This window comes from Ambystoma mexicanum, chromosome 14 (assembly GCF_040938575.1).
Source record: "Ambystoma mexicanum isolate Mex_15411 chromosome 14, UKY_AmexF1_1, whole genome shotgun sequence".
Lineage (NCBI taxonomy): Eukaryota > Metazoa > Chordata > Amphibia > Caudata > Ambystomatidae > Ambystoma > Ambystoma mexicanum.
In genome coordinates, this window is record NC_090940.1 from 116,160,423 (window position 1) to 116,184,019 (window position 23,597).

The following is a 23,597-nucleotide window of genomic DNA, read 5'->3' on the forward strand; positions in this document are numbered from 1 at the left end:
GGAAGCATAGCTCATGGACAAAGCGTTTGTCTTGGAAGCAAGACAACACATCACAACACAGATTTGAATCCTCGATCATGTGCTTAAAAATCAGTCACTGGTTTTAAGCGCGTTATAAATGAACAATTATAAACTTTTTCCCTTTTGGGGTCTGAATGCCCCCTAACTCTGAATGACTTCACTTGTTTCCCTCTCTTCTTTCTCATGTTCCCCCTTCCTCTTATGCCTCACAAAACAGACTGCTGGTCTGCACACACTCTTTTTTCCAGAGTGTTGAATTTTGTTATTTCACACCTGCAACTGTCATTGTTCTATTACAAAAACATGACTACAGAAAAATAAACAGCAATACAAAAAAGTACACAATGCTGCGCAATTGACAAAGTTGAGTACATGTCGTGGGACCAGTCTGTGTGAGTCCATTGTGTTTTCTCCAGCGATAGTTTCAAAATACCCCATGCTTGAAAGAGTCTGACAAAGTCCCAAACCGCCCCATACATCAACAGAAAACAGCCTGTACTCCGGAGACCCCCGGCCGGCCCATAGAGCCGAGGTTTGCCCCAAAGTACTTTAAGACGAGATAGCAGCACCCGTGAGATGGATGGGGTGCAGAATTATTACTCCAACACCAATCAATAAGGACAACTCAATGGTTTGGCAAAGGGAGTCCATTTAATGACAAGTACAAAAAACGGGGAGTCATGGAAATCACCAGTGATGCGATCGTCCTTCTCGCTCCAACGAACTTCATACAAGTTCCAACATTTATAATCAAATCTCGTCATAATTGACGTGTAAAATTCAAAAGTTACCATGCAATTCTATTGGTTAGGAAAAGGTAACTTTAATATAGGTGCTATATCTGTATATGGTAACAGAGTGAGGGGATTGGGTAAAACACTGTCAGGCGGGCATCTAAGCCCTTCCTTCAAAATGACTACTGCAGATGTCACTAAAAGTACGCCGTCCCATTGGTCATCCAGGTGCGAGGTGCCCCTTAGTTACCCGGCCTCCCTCTAGCCCTTGCTACAATCAATCATAACTTTAATGGCCATCTGTCAATTAGTTCACTGTGGTTGGCCTCGAAACTGCATCTTCTGTCTGGAAAAGTTCTGATATCTCTGCTGGTCCAATACCAAGCGTAGGTGTGAAACCATGCTTTTTCTTGCTCGGCTGGTCACGTGATTCCCACACCGTGAATTTGTCTCGTTTCTCTCAATTTGTGCATTTGATTTTCGTTTCACACGCCTCCTGCCTTCGCCTTCTTATCTCGATCCTTCAGAGGCAGGCTATTCTGTTCTTAGTTTCAATTAAAAGTAGCTACTATTCATAGCTTCTATTGGTATGACATTGGCTTCCCTGGCACAAGCTGCCTCTGCCAAGTTTCGATTCAGCTGTCTCCCCTCGTGTTGTTAGAATATGAATCTTCTTGCGTTTGGCCTTCAGTAACCTGGGTTGGTTCTGCTTTTGTGCAAAGTAGAATCGCACTTATAATACTGTGCTTCATTTTGAGGTAGATTATATATAATGGCACTTGCCGCACTATTCTTCTACTAAGCATAGCAAGCCGCACTGTTTTCTTAGCTTTCTTGCGGTTCCAAGCATATTTACAGGTGTTAGCTGGTTGAACATCTTCATCCTGTTTACAGCTTCATTCTCTTACATTTGGACATCATCTTTTATCTTAGGTTTCGATATTCTTACTCATAGCGTTTTATTTCTGTGTGTCATTCTCGGGTCGTCATTTCTTCTATCTGTGAGTCTGTCCGCGTCCTCGTGACATCACCATTCGTCTTCCATTAAGGCCTTCTTGGTTTCTTCCAGGACAGTACTGAGGCAATCTTCATTTCGTCTCATTTGCTGGTAGGGTTTTCTTAATGGATACCTTACTGTCCATGGTTTTCTGGTTATTGGGACTTCAATAGGTGTTGCTCTTCTGATAGGTACTGGGCAGAGCCCTACTGCGCCTCTCTGCTGGTTTATTTGCTCATCATACGTCACATATCTTGGTGTGAACCTTCCTGGTACTTCAAAATGGGCGACTGGAGTGCAGGCTTTATTTGGGACCTCATCTACACTCCCCCCTCTGGGCGATTCATCGACCACTTCCATCTCTGTCTTTGGATTCATCTTACTCGATTCTTCTGTATTTATCTTCATTCCATCGCCTGTGTACATTCCTTCGTCCTCTTCTGAGTCTATACATAATTGTTTGAAGAAGCGTCTCTTTGGTGTCCAGATTTGTATTACTCCTTTCAAGCTTCCTGCTGTTCTTACATGTTTGTCTTTATTCCAGGTCATTAGTTGACATTGTCCATTTGGGCTGCAGTAAACCCATCTTCCCACATAATTTCTGTGCTTTCTGGGATAGAGAAACTTTGTTCCTTCTGGTGGTGAATGCTGGCTTTCACAAAGTCTCTTATTTCTTCATCAGTCAGGTCTTTGGGCTTCCATTCTGGCTTGACATCAATCATGATCTTCATCCCTATGGCTTTCTTTGCAGTCTTCTGGCACTGAGAGATTATTATCTTGATAACACAAAATCCTGGCAATACCATCACTAACAGGGCTCCCAAGAACTTGAATGTGTCTGCCATCCTTTGCGTGACCCATGAAAACAGTGATCCAAACCAACTGTCATCATCAACTTCATCAGTTTCAACGATCATCTGGTTCTGTAGGTTGGTTAGAATACCTATGGCTTCCGTTAAAGTTCCATTCTCCTCATCGTGAGACAGTATAAATGTGCAACATGATTCTCCTATTTTTGCACAAACTCCTCCATCCATAGCTGTGATCATGTCAAGGACATATCTGTTCTGGAGAGTCATCAGTCGGATGGCTCTTAACTCTTCCTTGATCGCATTGAATCCTTTTATTGTCGTGTTGATGGTCTGCAGTAACTCCCATCTGGTTATTTGCAACCATTTAGTATTTACTCCAACTTGGATTCTCGGCATGAAAATCGTTGTGAACACTGATGAGGTGAGGCTAAACAGCCTGTTTTCATATGGGATTGTATGAAATGCTTCTTCTGATTTAGCAGAGAAGTAATTCTCTCTCTTCATTCAGGTTATCAGTTCCACAGATCTCTTCTTCCTCAGGTGAGCATCTGCTTTCGGGAAACTATCAATATTCAGGTCACTTTTCGGGATCACCAATGCTGGAATGTGGACATTCACTATTGTGCATATACCTCCCCAATTCTTCGGCAGTCTGATGTATGCTTTGGATCCGCATGCCCAATAATGCTCCATAATTACTGCAGTTTTGTGCACCATTCCTGGAGCATCAAAAATGTGTCCACAGTTCTGATTCTCTCCCATCTTTCTTGTGCCATTATTCCTGAAGCACAATTTTGAACTCTCCAGTGGTACTATCTGCAAGGGTACTCATCTGTCTTTGTCCCATGTCAGTAGTTTTGCAAGCTTTGGCCACAATGGCTTGTATAGCCTTTGTGAATTTTCAGTTGCTTCTTTTCAGGCTCCAAGGACCATCCAGGCTCTACAGATTACTACTCCTTTCTCCCATATGTCTAGTGAAAGCACTGTTCCCCAAATCTGCATTTGGCCTCTGTTTTTCCAACTTTGAGCCTCTTCTGGAGTTTTTCCTTGGACATTTAGTTTCGGGTTCACTGCCCATCTTATTTCTGCTCCTTTAACTCCAGGCTTCTCGTACCTGATCACATGATTCCTAGTATGAGCTCTGTTTCTTGTCTTAATGTCTTGAACATAATCATCTTCATCGGGAAAGGCTGTTTCCGTTGCCCATATTAGGGAAGCGTCGATTCCCATGAACTGGCCTCTAGTTTTGCAAATGGCTACGTCTGAAAGACAGTGTGGTATCTGGACATCAATTTCTACCACTACGAAGATCTTGGATTTCCCCATGCTGTATGGTAGGAGTGCACAAACAAAGCATTCTCCTTCTGAACTTCATCTTCCAACTTCCTTCATGTGCTGGTACCAAACGTTGTTTCCCAAATGTGCTGTGCTATCCAGGTAGTCGTTTAGTTCATTGTCATTTCCATGCATGCTTCTCTTGATTCTCAGTGTTTTCCTGTAGTTTGCTATAACTACATCTCTGAATGCATCTGTATTGCTCCTTCTTGCTGGTGGATTCTCAGGTATCCTGGTCCATGGTGCAGGCCTCCTCTTCTGCGCCATTTGAGTGGACAAAAGTCTGGCACTCCCTTCCTTGTCCTCATACATCTTTTTCCTGCTGGTTATAAATGCCCATCTCATCCACCCTGACATTGGTCCGGTATATGGCTGTATTGTAGAACTTGTACTTGTTCATTGTGTTGGAACATATATGCATGGCAATACAGTCTCTGCAGTTTTATTGTTCAGTTCCTCTTGTATTTTCCTTGCTTTGGCTATGAACAGCCATAATGAGTCTACTATCAGTTGTGTTCATGCAGAGAGCTTCTCCGAGTTGGCTCTCGTTTTCTTAAGGGTTTCGGACATGGCTGTTTCTGTGGGCTTTCTTCCCAACTCTCCTTGTCTTTCCACAACATCTACTGTGGAGTTTCTTATGGTAGGCAGTCTCTCTTCTTCTCTACTGTTTTGGCTTGTGGTTCTGCAGTTGTTGACACTAGGCCTGTTGAGTGTGCATTCAGTGTTTGTGTGCGTGTGGTTGTCAATATTCTTTCTTCATTCACTCCTTGCCGACCCTGTCTCCGGCTTTTCTTTTTGTTTGTTAGCACAAGTGTGTGTGTATCATTGTTAATCACATCCATTTCAAGTTCATTCACTCCACCATCAGATCTTCTAGGGACTGGAATGAATATGTAAGGTCTGGGTGCTTTTGTGGGTGTCATACATACATTGTTAGGTGGGTGCACTGGAATCAGAACGCTTTGTGCACCAATAAAAATTAATGACAGTAAAACATGAGTATGATACACAGATACATTATGCCCCTGTATGTCAGGCGGCAGCATTTACTTCCGGAGAAATGTGGTCGTCTCTCCTTCTACGGAAGGACCAGATTGCTGCTTTGGACCCCCATCTTGATTATTCGCCAAATGTCACCTTTTACTGTAATCCTTTAACCACTATCTATTTTCGAGTTCTGTGTTTAAGAGTATCAGGTGCTCTACAAGTGTCCCCCCTCTTGCGGTTGATGAATTGTCTCTTACCTCAGGATGCAGTTCCTTTGTTAGACTATGTCTCGGGAGGATAGCCCAGGGGCAACGTGCCGCCTTGGAAGCAAGACAACACGAACCACCACAGGTTCGATCCCCGGGTCCGCGCTTAGAAACCTCTGGGTATTAAGCGCATTATAAATAACCTATCATATCATATCATATCATATCATATGGGAGAAATCAAATCACATAACACCTCAGTACGTCCTTTTACTGTGCATGTTCAAAGTAAGTAAGCTCCCAGTCCACTCCTCGGATTTGCTCCAGTCCTGAGGACATATGTTATGCTGGTCAATATGGAGAGTAAGGACAAAATAACAACAAATGCAATAAGTGAAGTCCTTGACACTGCGTCCTCAATCTGTCCCTCGGCAGAAAACTTTTTAGAATCTCCTCTGATAGTTCTGTTGATGGTTCCAGAGCTCTATTTGTGGCACGATTCCATGCAGGAGCATGCCCATCTGTGCAACATTAGCTGGATCTCTGATGAATGTGAGGACGTTAACATCGATCAGTCTCCCCACTAGCTCTGGAAAGTCAGTTACTAGACAAAAGAGGACATTGTGAGCTAACGTGCTGTCTTCTAGTGACAGGGACATCCATCCTGTCTTGCTGAGTTTTTGGGATTTTATGCCATCTTTTTAACGTGAACAATGTCTGCACTGTCCGTTCGTGTGGAGTGCAACCAGGATTATGATTTTATTTAGGAGTTGACTTAGATGTTCTGTATTCGCTGGATCTCAAAGAAATGTGAGTGTGTCTGTTGTTCTTCCAACAAGAGTTGGACAGTCTTCAATTATACGAAAGAACAGTATGTTGATAAGCTCATTTATTTCTGCCTGTGTTTGAGACATTTGGTTCTTTATCACTGTACTCAGGAAGTAAGAGAAATTGTTCGGCAATAACAGTAAGCAATCTCTTTATTGTCTTTTCATTTTCAGGATCTTGAAGAAAGTCAGTGACATTGGTGAGTCTTCCCACCAATGAGGGGTATGATCTTAGCACTAGATTAAAATAAGTTATTATGTCCTTTGTGCTGTCACTACTGTGGGACACCATAAGTGATTAGAATAGGGTCTCGGTGTGGAATAAGTCGGGATACTGTATTTGCTTCCAATGTAAGTGTCCTCGGTCAAAATATGCCATATTCTTTTCTCATCAAGGCGTAAGTGTGCCTCAGTTCAAAGTCGACAGAATATGTTGTGGCTTATACGTGCAATTTTTCTTCACCCTGCAACTAGGATGCACAGAGTGTCCGTTTTTATGTCCTTATCCCCTTTTTTCTTAGAGGAAGTGTCCAATTTAAGACACACCATGCAAAGGTCCTTTGTCTTTGTCTGGCTGGTCATGCGTCCTGCTTCCTGTCATGGATATCGTCTGCATGTGCTGCGGTTCTTTCCCGTTGCTCGTTGACTCCTCTCATTGGGGTACAGGCAGGGGGCCTTCTCGGATGTATGGTTTGATATCGCCCAGAAAAATCCAAACTCTCCTGCCTTGTAGTTTCACTGCAGATGAAGTGCAGTCCTCCGCTGTGAAGGGACCGTTAAATCTTGGCTCATCCCACTTTTTCCTCGTATGATTCCTTACAAGGACAGTGTCTCTAGGGAAAATGGATGGTACACAAAGTCCTTGAGCTGTGTCTGTAGTGGTATCTCCTTCTGTGTTCCGTGCTGCCCTGCACCCCCCTTTGTCGTCGCTGCAGCTGGCATGAAATTACAGTAAGGCAAAATTTCATGCAGTTCAGGTAATTTTGAATTTCAGACCCTAAAATCTCTCCTTTTGACTGGGCATCACATCTAGCTCTATCTCAGGGTGTCAGGGGAGTTCTCATTCTTCTTCCTGTAGCTATCTCGTGTGGCCTAAGATGATGGTCAGACCCGGGTTGGTTCCGAAGTGCATGCAGTGCCAAAGGAAGGCAATGCAACCATCCTTTCTTTAGAGTAAGCTTCAACTTGGCTATCCTTTCCTTTAATAAGCCGTTGAGCTTCTCACTTATTCCGTTACCTTGCGGATGATACGCCGACGAGAACTTGTGCATTATACCAAGCAGCAAGCTAATCTGTTCGAATATTGCATTTACAAAGTGAGGGCCATTATCTGATCTCATGACCTTGTATACTCCCAACCTGGGGAACACTTCCCTCACTAGAGATTTGGCCGCACAGGTAGAGTCTGGGTGTGTACATGGACCTGCTTCTATCCATCTAGAGAATGGACACACCACAACAATTAAGTATCTGTATGCGTTACATACTTGAATCATGTCGACGTACTCGATATGCAAGTGCTGAAAAGGTCCATTTGACCTGGGGATGACTTCTCTCATTACTTTTAATGTGTTCCCAGCTGTGAATTATTGGCAAATTATACAGTTTACTATGTAAAATGCAACATGCTCAGTTAAATTTGGAATGAACCAGTCTTTTGCAAGCTTTGCTGCTAGATTTTCTTTAGTCATGTGTGCCGGGTAATGCAACTGCTCTAGCGCTATTTTCAATAGGGCTACAGGCATTACTGGTTTACCAGTGCTGTCTTGTCACCATTAGCTGTCAGAGTGGTTTAAAGAACACCCTCAATGTTTCGAAAGATTCTTTTCCTCCTGTGGTGCCTCCCCTTGGAGTTCCATTAGCTGTGTTTGTCCCAAATTACTGTAACTTTCAGGTGCAATCCGTGCAACCATCATTTGCTCATTGGCATGGATAACTTCCACTTACAAGATCGTTTCAATTTTGGATGCCATACGCTTGGCTTCCGTGTCTGCTGCTTGATTTCCATGTGAGATAAAATCTGTAGTTGCCCGGGGCCATATTGGAATGGGAAAACTAACTGAGTTCACATGTTTATCCATGGTTCCGATCCTGAATTAACCTCTTTAGTTGCAAAGAGTGATCCGATGTACAATGTACAGTTACTAATTTGGCATTTGTTGAAAATATTAGCCAAATAGTTGACTGTTACTTTTCTTTTTATTTTAATAGGTTACTAATGCTAGTTAATACCGCATGATCTATAGTCCTTTCTCAATTACTTGTACCACGGCCATGTTCCTGTGCTGCTCAAAATTACGGTCTTGTTTAATACAGTATTTCAGTTCTAGTCCCTGCGATATGTTATGAATGGATTTTATGTCAACGCTTTTCTGTCAATGTGTGAAAACCTGTCTGATAGCACGTATGGCTTCCCTGATACCATATATCCCTTACTTTATCAGTTACAGTTGAAGGTAGTTCTTTATTATTCAATACAAATGGATTGATATAAGTCTGTATTCATGGTTAACACAAAGCAATTTATACATTTGCACATTTTCTAATTATTAAAACATGCTTGTTCTCAATCCGCAAGTTCAACAAATACATTTTCAGTCAATGCTCTTTTCAGTACGTAAACACACACATTATTCATAAAAAGGAGGCCATCTCATTGTCTGTGTTGAGGCCTTTCACTACAGCTCGAAATTTGCAAATTAGTTCAGCTTCTTGTTGCCTGAGTTTTAGTTCTTGGTCCCCGCCTCTTGGGCCTAAGGTTACTTTTTTCAGGCCAACAAATCTCAGCGCTTTTTCATCGTCCATCTGATGTTTCTTCTGCCAGTGTTGGGCTAGTGGTATGTTTGTTGCTTGACTTCCAATGGTTGATAGGTGTTCCCGTATTCTAATTCTGAGTTCCCTAATGGTACTACCAATGTATATTTCTCCACATTGGCAAATGATGGCATACACCACATATTTTGTCTTGCAATTTATATAATCTTCAATTCTTTGTGTGACACCATATTTGTCCTTAAAGGTTGTTGAATTGTCCAATGCATACTTGCACATTGTGCAGGTGCCACACTTGTAGAAGCCTTTAGGAAGTGCTGGAAGCCATGTTATTGTATTATCCCTTTTCAGCTCTGGAAGAAGTGAAGGACTCAGAAAGTTTTTAATCATTCTTGCCCGTTTGTAGATTATAGTTGGGTTGTCATCAATGTATTTCTTCACATTCGGATCCAAATGGAGTAAATACCAATTTTTCTTTAGAATTTTCCTCAAAACTATGTTATCAGCACAGTAGGTAGTAATGAAGCTTATTTTTCGTCTTTAACCAGTTTTGTGTTAGTAGCTAAGATACTTTCTCTGTCTAATTTCATAGCTTTCTCTTGTGCTTTTGCTTATGTTGTCTTGCCATATCCCCTCCTTTTGAATCTTTGCGTTAGTAATTTGCATTCTTCTTTGAAGGTTGTTTGTTCAGTATAATTCCTACGGGCTCTGATGAATTCTCCCTTTGGTATGTTTCTGATTACTGCGTTATGATGGCAGCTTGTAGCATATTGTTTTTTGTAGATGGATCTGGGATTTAACCCATGAAATTATTCACAAGACATTAAGAATACTAGTGGGAAACAGTGCAACTAGGTAAGGCTGTGTGCGTAGTACCTGATACCACAATAATTAAAAGTAAATCAAGAATAATAACGAAAAAATAAATAATAAAAAATAAAATATATAAATCAAGAAGTGCATGGACCATTACATGAATACCTGTTCATTTACTATTGAAAAGTATTACATGTGTAATCACAAAGGGCACCAGAATATCTCATAATAAACCACAAGATGTGGAGTTTCTGAACACTGTAAAGGGAGTCATTTGTCATCCTTTTCAGTTATTTGTCGGCGCTCGGGAATAAGCCAATGTAACACCCTAAAGAGTTTCATTTTTCAAAACGGAGGAGAGGAACCAAGGACTCCGTTGTTACTTTTCCATGCGACCCTGAAAAGTCATACCAGCAATATAACCAAGGGCGCTGAGGTCCAGCAACAGGACAACCCCACCAAAAGAGTTCCTCGAAAGATATACTGTATATCTTTGTCCCTCACTTTGATCGATCCTCAAAGAACCGTCAATAAAGACGATTTCTCCTTCTGCCAAAGCATTCTCTTTCACCCTGGGAATTTCATCATAGAATTCTTCATAATTTGCACAGTCATGGATTGGCTCTCCTTCAGTGACTGGCTCTGCTATAAACGTAGCTCAGTTCACTATTTTACATTGGACTATCTAAATTGATGGATTTGATATGATCACTTCATAAGCAGAAGCTCTCTGAGATGTCAATGTGCCCTTTGGTTTCTCTAGAATGGTGAATAGTGAGTGCTCGAAGTACAACGTCATGGAGCATCCCATCACAATGGTTGTAGCCTACTCTATGGTGAACGCTGCAGCAGCTAACCTTTGTTCGCATGGGAAATGTCCTCTCATTACTGGGTCCAAATTTCCGCTATAGTATGCCAGGGGCTTGTACCCCAATGTAGTTCTCTGAGTGAGCACTGCCATCATGACGCTGCCATTCGTGTGTGAAAACAGGTATAATTCCTCAGCATAGTTAGGAATCCCTAGAACTGGTGCTTTGCAAATGGCTTTTCTGAGGTCAGCAAATCCTTTCTCCATGGTCTCAGACCATTTGATCTTTTCTTTCGTTACTTGGGCCTTCTTTAGGGCCTGAATTAAAGGCTTAGTGTAAGAGCTATAGTCAAAGACCCATGCTCTGACATAGTTGTATAGGATTTAAAAGCTCTGCATCTGTTTTATCGTGTGTGGCTTAGCCATAATCAGTATGGCTTCAGCCCTTTCTGGGGTCACTCTTTTTCCTTCATGCGAAATTAGCTGGCCTATGTACAGTACTTCTTGTTGACAATATTGTAACTTTTCCTTGTCAACCTTATATCCTTTCTCAGCCAGTATAGTCAATAGCTGAACAGACTCATGCCTGCAATGCTCCTCTGTCATGCTGCAGATCAAGATGTCATCCACATATTGCAGGACAACACTTTTTAATACAATATTGCTTAAGTCCATCTGCAGGACTCTGTTGAAAATAGACGGAGACTCACAGTACCCCTGGGGTAGCCTTTGGCTTTTCAGACGCATTTGTCTGAATGTGAATGATGTCAGATCTTGTGAGTCACGGTGCAGCAGGATTGAGAAAAATGTATTTTTCAAGTCAATCAACGTGAAATATTTTGCCTCAACAGGTATATTGCATAGATTGTAGCCGGGTTAGGGACTAAAGGCTACTCGGCCTCAACAATATCATTTATTGGGCGTAAATCCTGGATTGGCCTCAAAGACCCACCTTAATTTTTTTTCACAGGGTAAACTGACATATTACATGTCACTAAGATGCCTTGCTCTATCATAGCTGAAATTGTCTTAAAAATCCCTTCATCTGCCTCTCTGGACATGGGATATTGTTGTGCCTTAGGTAAAATTGCTCCTGGTTTGAGCTTAATTCTCACTTCTCCAACCCCTTTCAAGAGGCCTACGTCATAGGGTCCTGTAGTCCACACTGAGACAGGCACCTGGGCCATGACGTCATCAAAATATTCAGGACGGTTTTGTGTCAACATCATTCTCTGAGGCACTTCTCTTTTGATCATTTTCACCCAAAAAGTAAAACTCACTTCGTCCATTGTCTCTCGCATATCTCCTTGCTCTTCAAGCAGATCGTCATCGGTTACGTCAGTCAATCGATATCCTCCCTCAATGGCGATTACTGCGCACCATTGTCGGCGTTCATCGTCATAACCGTCAATCAAGGCCACTCTCCCTCGTACTGCAGCTGTGTGTTTCATCAAGGAAAAGACTTGTCCCTTCTCCTCGTGCATGGGTATTCTTGGTCTAAATAGGAAATCATCAGGGGTTCTCATGATTCTGTCTGCAAGGCCTGGCAGTCCTGCCATAAGCACACGCATACCATATGCAAACATTTCTGGTTCTAATGGTATAGCCCTCATGGCTGTGTGTCCCGTGTATGCTCTGATTATCTCGCATACATTTGAATAGTGCATTCCTGGAGTTGAACATACTATGCCCTCCTCCATGAACGAGATTGTCATGTTTAACTTCGTCATTAAATCTTTACACAAAATGTTTACTGGGGTCTGACGTGAATATAGTAAAGGCACATTCATTTTATATTCTCCTATAGACACTGGAAGTGCATTTGTGAAGGGAACACGACTTGTAGCTCCAGTAAAACTCTGAGTATCAATGGCCTCACCGGACAAGGAAAACCTGCCTTCACGTATGCATGAGCGTGTTGCACCCGTGTCAACTAGGAAGGAATATTTTTTATCCCCTATAACGACATCCACCCTAGGTTCCCTGTGAGGGTCTGGTGTCACTGATAGGATAGAACACATCAGGGTTCCCAGTGAGCTGTCCTAATCCATATATAATTTTGGCCCACCTTGTGTGACTGGACTTCCCCCATTAGCAGTGTTACTCCTCATTCCAGGGTTACATGATCTGCCCTGAGCTCGTTGTTTGTGACAATTGCAGCGGTGACTGTTGGGACTGCCCTTGTGGAAAACTCACTACATTTTGGGGCTGTGGGTTTTGCTGAGCTCTTGGTGTTTGCTGTTGAACTGTGTGATTCTGTGAAATTCCCTGCTGTAAAACTGTAGATGGATTCACCATGCCTGCTCCCATGCCTTGGCCGTTTGGCATCATGCCTTGATTTCTGCATGTGCGCGCTAAATGTCCCGCCATCCCACACAACCAACATACTGGCGGTGGTTGGATCATTCGCCCATTTGACATATCTTGATTGCCATTCTGCATGTTTTGGAAACCTCCTTGATTATTCTGAAAACCTCCCTGATTACTCTGCCATCCATTTCCTCTAAATCATCTTCCCCTGGGGTAAAACCCAGTACTGCTCTGATTATTTTGCTGCAAATTATTGACTTGCCGCATGCTTGATTCAGCTGTGCTAGTTATCATGGCTCCCTCAAGCGCATACTTTGACAATTTCTTCTGCACCAATTTTGCTTCTTCGCCCTTTCGAGCAGCTTCCTTCTTTTCTTGCAGTAATCTGCCATAATGTGCGATAGTCAGCTGTATTTCTGCCCAAGGTTTAGCCTCAATTCCTACCATTTTCTTGAGCTGTTTTTGCACTGGCTCTGGCAGCCCTTGGCACAATAAATGGTAGAACACAGGTATAGATTTCATCCAAGATTCATGAGTCTCGGGTACCCATGCGTCTTGAAAATTCTGTATATAAATTAACGGATCCTCAGACTCCTTCATTTTTCATTTTTCGTGTCATTATAGCTCCCATATCAGAAGTGTCTGGGTACAGCACTCGTAGCGCTTTCCACACTGCGGCTCTACAGTTGTTAAATGGAGCTCCATCATGCCAGGGTAGCCTGCTCATGTCCACACATCGTCTGCTCTCTCACCAAGTATGGCAATTAGGAGACCCTTAATGTCCCCTATAGCTAACGTGTTCCTGCTTGTCATTTTCTCTAACTCGTGTATCCACTTTCCAGCTCCCGATGTCAGCATTGGAAGCTTGTTTTTCAAATTTTTTCGATCCATGTGTGGCCATGGAATATATTGTGGTCTTGCTCCCCCTTTCTCGAGTAATGGAAATTGGGATGCATAGCTCTCTTTCTCTTCTCTCATTGTTCTCCTGTCTATTGCAGGGGTAATATTCCCGCATCGCCGTCTGCCTGGCAATGTCCTTAGCCTGTCCACGTAGGGCAGTGATAACACCCCCCTCTGACCGTGAGATACTTATTTGTGTCGGTCTGACTGCATGGCTGACTCTGATGGCCTCGGTGCAGACTCCCCTTTCTCCCTTGGGAGTCGTCTTTCGCTCCATCTCTCTTCCTCCTTTTCCTCGCGCTCCTCCCTTTCTGAGTCGGACATTTTCTGTGCCCAACTCGTGCCACTTCTCGTGTCTTCTTTGTTCCTACTTGTTTCTAGTCTATCCAAGGCTAGTTCTCTATTTCTACTATTTTGGGAGACATCCTCAGTGTCGTACAACTGGGTGCTCTCTGTGTGCTCATCTTCACCCTCCCTTTGGGGTATTTGTTCTAGCCCCATTTCATCATATATTCTATCAATCGTTTCTCCGATGCTTCTGGTGTCGAAGTCATCTTCGATATTTGCCCTAGACGTTCCTGGTACTGAATCGTACGCAGGAAAGAATTCTTTGATGTCTTCCCAGTCTACTACTGGATTTGGTTTTTTGACCTCTATCCCCAGATATTCAAGATCGCGTGCTCTCTGTCTCTGCTTACGTTCTACATCGTCATCAAATTCTTTACGTTTCCTCGTCTCTTCTCTGACTCTATCTTCTTCATTTTTCTTTTCATTTCTACGTTCATCTGCCCTTCGAATTTCCTCATCTCTTTGTCTCTTTATTCTTTTCTCACGTATCCTTTGCTCTTCCTCTGACCTTTGGTGCTCCTGTCTGTCTTGATCATTGGCTACTCTTGGTTTGCGATCGAGCTGTCTTTCTTGCTCTACGCAATATAGCTGTTCTCGCCTTTGTCTGTCTTTCTTTCTTATTCTTTCATCTCTTAACTCCTTCTCTTTCCCCTTTCACTGTACATCATCTAACTTCTCCTTTTGTTTCGCATCATCAATGCCTTTGCCATCAAAGTTTCAATAAAATTTGTCCTCCCATCCATTCATTTTTTGCGAATGCTATCTCATCAGTTCTGTCTTTGCTTCCTTTCCATCTTTTACCTTCTCTCTCCTTATCGAGAGATGCACTTTTCTGTTTCTGGTCCCTTCTCTCATCATCGCGTCTCTCCTTGTCCCTTGGGACTATGGAGGTGATATCCTTATCCTTTTCTTTACCTTGATTTTCGTCACTACTTTGCGTAGGTGACTCATATGCGGGGTTGCTATACCCTGTGGCTGCTTTAAGTTCTCTCAGTGGGTATAATCCCTCGTCTTTACTTTCTTCAGCTTTCGTTTCGGGTGGGGCAGGTGGCACGGCAGGTGTCTCACCCCCCTCTGTGCATATGTTAAGTATCCAATCTATTGGCGGCTCCTCTCCCTTCTCTTGTTCATACATTTTCCAAAGTTCTAAAATAGCTAGGCGTTTGTCTAACTTTTTGCCCGTGTGTGTGGCATGCAGATATGTCGTCGTATGTTGTAACACAGCTTTAGATAAGGACCCACCTTGTGGCCATGGCCTAAACATTTTGTGGGCGGTTCCTTTAACTAACTCTGTACTGTATTTTTTCAGTTTGGGTGTGTGTTTTGGCAACTGTTTGCATAAGTGTGTCAAAGGTGTCATCCATACTTAAATCTGTTCCCTTTCCTCTTATATAACACTTGTCAACACTTTTGCGTGACTCAAACAATTCCAACAATATGAGCGAGCACCAAACACTGCAAGCTCCAATCCTGATTTTTCACAAAATTTGATACCTTCTAATTTACTCAAAAAACATCAATTCATATGTGATATTATCTCAGCTAATAAATTGCATAAAATTGAAATCAGTTTTCTCAAGGAAAATATTTCGATATATGGTGCCACAACAAAAAACATGTAAGACAGACGCTTGACAGACTAGACGAACACCAGCTGGTTACAGGTATCTCTGCCTCTAATCATTACCCCTTCATGGGGCCTCATTACAACCCAGGCGTTAAGGGGTTAACGGCGCTATAAAAGGTGTCGGCACCGTTAAACCCCTAACGCCTGATTACAAGGTCCCTTTGGGGGTTGCAGTTTAACGCCTGCTTTTATCAGGCGTTAAAAAACCAACCCGCAAAGGGACCTAGGAGCTAATTACGGCACCGTAATTTAAGGTGCCGTAATTAGCGCCTTCCGCATTCCCATTGAGCCCTATGGGCCAAAAATGGGAATGGGGAAGGGGCCATGGTGAATGGGGAATTACCGCCCCGCCAACCTTGGAATGGGGCGGTAATTCCGCCATTCACCATGGCGGATTCCGGCATGGACCATGGTGCTAGTAGCACCATGGTCCACTGCCTGGGTTGTAATGAGGCCCGTGGAGTCTAAACCTATCCCTTTCACAGCGTTTTAATCGTCGTGGTAGTCTATTTGTTCCCCTTTCTTTGGTACTACGGGTACACATTTCATCTAGCCGCTTATATTAAAAGCGTAGGAATAAGGCGAATCCTCTCACTTCTCGGATGTCCTCCCCGGTAACCTCTCTCTTCTCGGGTGTCGTTGTGATGCTGGAAATGCATCGGAGGGACAGGGCCTCCGTATCCTGGTCCTTTACTGCTTTTTATTGTGTGTTCTGTTGTGTTTTCCGCGCAGGAGTTCATGTGGGACTCCTGGCGGTGCAGCTCTCTCTTTTGGTTTTGGTGAACAGACCCATGGGATACCCTTATTGCACCCATGGGTGGGGGGTAGAACCCTGTGCCCCTAGTTAATGTTTTTGGGCACCTGTGTGTGGACCACAGAGCAGGGTATGGGCTGGTGGCAGCTCCGTGCTGAATTGACTGGTGCCCTGAGCGTCCTCCATTTTGGGATGCCCAGGCCCTGTTATTGGAATCAGTAGATTCCTGATGGAAACAAGATGGCCTCCGTGGTCTCTTGCCCTCCATCGCCTGTTACCTTGATCTTCCCGAAGACCCGGGAAGCCCTGACTCTGTCTCTCCCCCCTGACTGGCTGTTGGGTGGAAATTCCATATATGGTAGTGTGGGGAAGTGCTGACCAGACTGGCTGGAGCCTTCCCAACGACCGTATGTTGTGGGTACGCCTGTGGGTGGGACCTGGGTGAATGGAGTGTGTGACAAATATGCATTCTGTGTTGTGGATGTCTAGTATCTGGTGTTTTATACAATGACTGAGACAGCCCTGCCCGAAACTGGTATGAATGCAGTGTGGAGTGTTGAATGGCTGGGTACTTGTCCCAATACACATAACTTATTGTGAGTATCTGGAGAGAAGTGAATGGCTTGAATGCACCGTGTGCCTGATTGGCTGCCTGCCTTCATGAATGCCCTTCACCGTGATTGGATGCTTGAGTATCATCCAGCGGAATGAATGGGAGATCACCAGTATATCTGGGGACCTCTCACTGCTAGGAATCGTGTTCAGAAGCTGAAGTCCACTACGACGAGTAACTGGAGTGAAACTGAAGCTTGACCTTGATGCCCTGCTGGCCGAGAAGAATTGCTGTTGCTCTCCTTCACAATCTGAAAGCTGCTGTGTCTCCAAGGACTGACCCAAGAGGACCTGGTAAGGCGCCCTCTTCCTGAGCTACGAGGGACCATCGTGCACAAGCTGATCTTTGCCAAAGCTCCCTGGTAGACAGACCTTCGATAGGCTGCCGACCCGAGACGAGGACTGCCCGCGGAATCACAAAGAGAAGCAACCGGACTGTTGTCCACCACTGTCGACGACCGCCGTTGCCGACTGGAGCCGCCGTGCTCCTGTTTGCCTAAGAACATTCGAATCCAAGGACGCTCTTGTCCGCATCACTGCCGTCTTATCCCGCTGGAGAAGGCCTGACCGTCGACACGCCGAGGAATATCCACCGGTGGGTTTCCCGCCACCCAAAGACCACAGAGACATCGACGACTCAACACCCTTGCTGGGCCACAGTTCTTCAAACTCTTTGCGGTCCAGAACCTTTGACACCGAGGTCTCTCGCACACCTCTTCCTTGCAGGACATTTACACTTTCCCGTCAACGAGCACCGCTAGGAACGAAGCTGCCACTTCACTGTCGTAGCTCACCCTGTTCTCCGTCGGACATTCGACGACCCGTGACTCCTGCCTTAAAGGGAGGGCACTCAAGAAGGGCTGTTGATTCCCTGACGAGGAACGCTACAACGCCAGGTACTTTGGGGTTGCAGAACTATTGGAAAGTCTATTGTGAACAATATATGGACTGGGCTTGCATCTTTATCCTACAGGTTGCCCAGGTGTGGGGATCTCCACACAGAACTGTGTTTAACGGTAGTGACCAGTATTTCTGCCAATTGTTCTTACAAACTGCTTTCCTCTTACCTCTATTGTTGGTTTCCTTTACAAACTGATTTGTGTGCCATTTAACCGTACCGTTCATGCACTTTAAAGAGATCTAATAGTAATTGTGGTACCACGTAGAATTGTATATTTGCCATTATAGATAACCGAGTACAAAGTGAGTTATTGTGAGATTGTAAATAACCTTGAATATTAATTATATGAAGACTGTGTTTGATCTAATACAGTGTGCAGACATTCCTTTGTGGGTGCTTGGGGACTACACTGTACTTAAGAACCAGCCCGCATCACCTCCTGAAAAGCTATGCCTTGATTGCTTGACCACGTACCAATAATAGAGACTCCTGGCTGGGGTCCTCTGTGCCTCTCCTCTACCATATAGAGAACAGAAGTACAGACACCCCCCTCCGCTCTTCACAGTCCTCCCCGGTAACCTTCATTTACTTAATTATTCACGCATCATTATTCCCTTATATATATATATATACATTCTTCTCTACTTCTAACTATATTTTGTTTTTTCCCCCCTCGCTCCGTTACCTTTTCCCTTTAATTGTTCTAAAGCATGCACTTTTGCCAAAACATTCAATCTTTTTTACTCACCGTTCTCATATTTCCTCTCTGTATCCTCGGGATCACCGCCTTTGTTACCGCCTTCTTCGGCTTTTCGCCCGCTCAGCTGCCTGTAGGAATGGGAAGGGGTTGCGTGGGGAAACACGGTTCCTTTCAGACCCTGGTCTGCAGTTTTTTCTTACACTACCACTGTCTATGGGGAGCTACACGGCCTACTCAGCCGAATGGCAAAGGACTCATGATATTGCCGAAGACCTAGAGTTACTTTATGTCGACGGTCAATGGGTGTCTTATTCTAATCAATAATCGATAATCGATAACCATCTGATCTCTGCTACCAAGTGTACTCCGGAGACCCCGGCCGGCCCATAGAGCCGAGGTTTGCCCCGAAGTACTTTAAGATGAGATAGCAGCACCCGTGAGATGGATAGGATGCAGATTTATTACTCCAACACCAATCAATAAGGACAACTCAATGGTTTGGCAAAGGGAGTCCGTTTAATGACAAGTACAAAAAACAGGGAGTCATGGAAATCAGCAGTGATGCGATGGTCCTTCTCGCTTTAACTCCAACGAACTTCATACAAGTTGCAACATTTATACTCAAAACTCGTCATAATTGACGTGTAACACTCAAAAGTTAACATGAAATTCTATTGGTTAGGAAAAGATAACTTTAATATAGGTGCTATATCTGTATGTGGTAACGGAGTGAGGGGATTGGGTAAGATACTGTCAGGTGGGCATCTAAGCCCTTCCTACAAAATGACTACTGCAGATGTCACTAAATATTCTTTCACTTTGCTTAGCAGCACGCAGAATGGTCAGCCAGGTGCGAGGTGCCCCTTAGTTACCCGGCCTCCCTCCAGCCCTTGCTAGAATCAATCATAACTTTAAAGGCCATGGCCCTCATTACGACCCTGGCGTTGGACCATGGTGCTAATAGCACCATGGTCCATGCCGGTAACTTACCGACTCCGCCATGGCGAAATGGGGAATTACCGCCCCATTCCGAGGTTGGCGGGGCGGTAATTCCCCATGCCGCCATGGCCCTTCCCCATTCCCATTTTTGCCCCATAGGGCTCAATGGAAATGGGGAAGGCGCTAAGTACGGTACCGCAAATTGCGGCAGCGTACTTACTACCAAGGTCCCTTTGCTGGTTGGTTTTTAACGCCTGCAAAAAGCAGGCGTTAAAGTCTCCAACCCGCAAAGGGACCTCGTAATGAGGCGTTAAGGGTTTAACGGCACCGCCACCTTTTATGGCGCCATTAACCCCTTAACGCCTGGGTTGTAATGAGGGCCCATGTGTCAATTAGTTCACAGATGTTGGCCTCGAAACTGCATCTTCTCTCTGGAAAAGTTCTGATAACTCTGCTTGGTCCGATGCCAAGCGTAGGTGTGAACCCATGCTTCTTCTTGCTCGGCTGGTCACGTGATTCCAACACCGTGAATTTGTCTCGTTTCTCTCAGTTTGTGTATTTGATTTTCGATTCACACGCCACCTGCCTTCGCCTTCTTATCTCGACCCTTCAGAGGCAGGATATTCTGTTCTTAGTTTCAATTAAAAGTAGCTACTGTTCATAGCTTCTATTGGTATGACCTTGGTTTCCCTGGCACGAGCTGCCTCTGCCGAGTTTCGATTCAGCCGTCTCTCCTCGTGTTGTTAGAATATGAATCTTCTTGCATTTGTCCTTTAGTAACCTGGGTTGGTTCTGCTTTTGTGCAAAGTAGAATTGCACTTATAATACTGTGCTTCGTTATGAGGTAGATTATGTATAATGGCACTTGCCGCACTATTCTTCTACTAAGCATAGCAAGCCGCACTGTTTTCTTAGCTTTCTTGCGGTTCCAAGCATATTTACAGGTGTTAGCTGGTTGAATATCTTCGTTCTGTTTACAGCTTCATTCTCTTACATTTGGACATCATCTTTTATCTTAGGTTTACGATATCCTTACTCATGGCGTTTCGTCTCTTTGTGTCTGTGATGCATTATGTCGGAAATGCATCGGAGGGACAGGGCCTCCGTATCCTTGTCCTTTACTGCCTTTTTATCGTGTGTTCTGTTGTGTTTTCCGCGCAGGAGTTCATGTGGGACTCCTGGCGGTGCAGCTCTCTCTCTTTTGGTTTGGTGAACAGACCCATGGGATACCCTTACGGCACCCATGGGTGGGGGGTACAACCCTGTGCCCCTAGTGTATGTTTTTGGGAACCTGTGGGTGGCCCGCAGGGTATGGGCTGGTGGCAGCTCCATGCTGAATTTGACAGGTGCTCTGAGTATCCTCCATTTTGGGATACCCAGGCCCTGCCATTGGAATCGGTTGATTCCTGAAGGAAAACAAGATGGCCCCTGTGGCCTCTTGTTTTCTATTGCCGGTTGCCTTGTTTTCCCAAAGTCCTGGGAAGCCCTGACTCTGTCCCTTCCCCCTGACTGGCTGTTGGGTGGAAGTTCCATATATGGGCCCTCATTACGACCCAGGCGTTGGACCATGGTGCTAATAGCACCATGGTCCATGCCGGTAACTTACTGACTCCGCCATGGCGGAATGGGGAATTACCGCCCCATTCCGAGGTTGGCGGGGCGGTAATTCCCAATGCCGCCATGGCCCTTCCCCATTCCCATTTTTGCCCCATAGGGCTCAATGGGAATTGGGAAGGCGCTAAGTGCGGTGCCGCAAATTGCGGCACCGTACGTAGCACCAAGGTCCCTTTGCGGGTTGGTTTTTTAATGCCTGCTAAAAGCAGGCATTAAAGTGCCACCCGCAAAGGGACCTCGTAATCAGGCGTTAAGGGTTTAACGGCGCCGCCACCTTTTACGGCGCTGTTAACCCCTTAACGCCTGGGTTGTAATGAGGGCCATGGTGTTGTTGTGAAGTCCAGTCCAGACTGGCTGGAGCCTTCCCAGTGACTGTATGTTGTGGGTACGCCCTGTGGGTGGGACCTGGGTGAATGGAGTGTGTGACCAATATGCACTTCTTGTTGTGGCTCTCTGGTTTCTGGTATGAGAGACAAAGCCTGAGACAGCCCTGCCCGAAACTGGCCTGAATGCAGTGTGTAGTGTTGAATGGCTGGGTACTTGTCCCAATCCACATTCCTTGTTTTGAGTGTCTGAGAGGGAGGAGGATGGCCTGAATGTACTGTGTGCCTGATTGGCTGACTGACTGCATGAATGCCCTTCTGTATGATTGGCTGCTGCGTGTGACCCAGCAGTGTGGATGAGAGAAAGGATAGTATATCTGGGGACCTCTCACCACTGGAAATCGTTCAGAAGCGTCCAGAAGCGTTCAGAAGCGTTCAGAAGCTGTGTCTACACTTGAAGAGTAACTGGAACTGCTGATCCTCGACACGCAGCTGGAAGAAGAAGACTTCCTGTTGCATTTTCTTCGACCTGATTTGAAAGCTGCCGAATTCGTCGAAGACTGATCCGAGAGAGGACCTGGTAAGGCGCCCTCTTCCCGTGCTCGGAAGGACCATTGAGCACCGCTAGCCTTAGCCGAAGCTCCCTGGAAGTCAGACCATCGAAAGGCTGCCGACCCGAGACGGGACTGCCGAGGAGAACAAAGCAAAGCACCCAGACTTCACCAATGTCGATGTCCATTGCCATCGACCAGGGTTTGCAGGTTTGTGTAACCACTGTAGGCCCGTCGAAGTTGTGTTGCCCAGCCGTGGGCACCACTTGACGCCGTGCCGTAGACGACCGGAGCCGCCCGCTCCTTTGCCTAAGAACATTTGAATCGAAGGACTGCCTTGTCCGCAACATCGACTGCTTTGTCCCGCCGGAGAAAGTCGACGACGACCAACGCGCCGAGGAGAATCCACCGGTGGGTTTCCCGCCACCTAAAGGCCACAAAGACTTCGACGACTCGACGCCCTCGTTGGGCCACAGTTCTTCTGAAACTCTTTGCGGTCCTGAAACAATCAATCGCCGAGGTGCCCCGCACACCTCATCCTCGCAGGACGTCGCTGACGAGCACCGCCTGGATCGACACCGTGGTCTCGGCACCCTTGAACTTCTCATCCTTGCCGTCGACAACAGGTTTACCATCTTCGACGCCTCTCGACGATCCGTGGCTCCTGCTTTGAAGGGAGTCACTCAAGAAGGATCCTTCGACGCGTCTTCGAAGAATTCTACTCCATTAGGTACATTGGGGGGGTAAAACATTATAGGAAGAAATAAGACTACTGAACAATATATGGACTGGGCTTGTGCTATATATCTTTATTTTACAGGTTGCCCAGGTGGGGGGATCGCCACACAGAACTGTGTCTATCGGTAGGGGCCAGTATTCTGGCTATTGTTTCAACCATCTTGCGTTCCTTCCTATCTCTATTGCTGGTTTCCTTGTTATTGGTCTGTGTGACATCTTAACCGTACAGTTGATGCACTTTAATGAGATTTGATAACATTGGTGGTACCACGTTAGGATTGTATATATTTATCATTGTTGATTTCCGAGTACAAAGTGCATTCTTGTGATCATGTACATACATTTGAATATTAATTATATAAAGACTGTGTTTTCAGTAATACAGTGTGTGGACATTCCTTTGTGAGGGTACGGGGACTATACTGTACTTAAGAACCAGCCTGCATCAACTCCTGAAAAGCTAGGCCTTGATTGCTCGTCCATTGCTACCTTATAGAGAATCTTGGCTGGGATCCGCTCTGCCTCTCCTCTACCATATAGAGAGCGGAAGTACAGACACCCCCCACCGGTATCTTTACAGTGTCATTCTCAGGTCGTCATTTCTTCTATCTGTGAGTCTGTCCGGGTCCTCGTGACATCACCATTCGTCTTCCATTAAGGCCTTTTTGGTTTCTTCCGGGACAGTACTGAGGCAATCTTCATTTTGTCTCATTTGCTGGTAGGGTTTTCTTAATGGATACCTTACTGTCCATGGTTTTCTGGGTATTGGGACTTCAATAGGTGTTGCTCCTCTGATAGGTACTGGGCAGAGCCCTACTGCGGCTCTCTGCCGGTTTATTTGCTCATCATACGTCACATATCTCGGTGTGAACGTTCCTGGTACTTCAAAATGGGCGACTGGAGTGCAGGCTTTATTTGGGACCTCCTCTACAAGCCCACTTTCGTAATCAGGTCTTTTGGCCAGG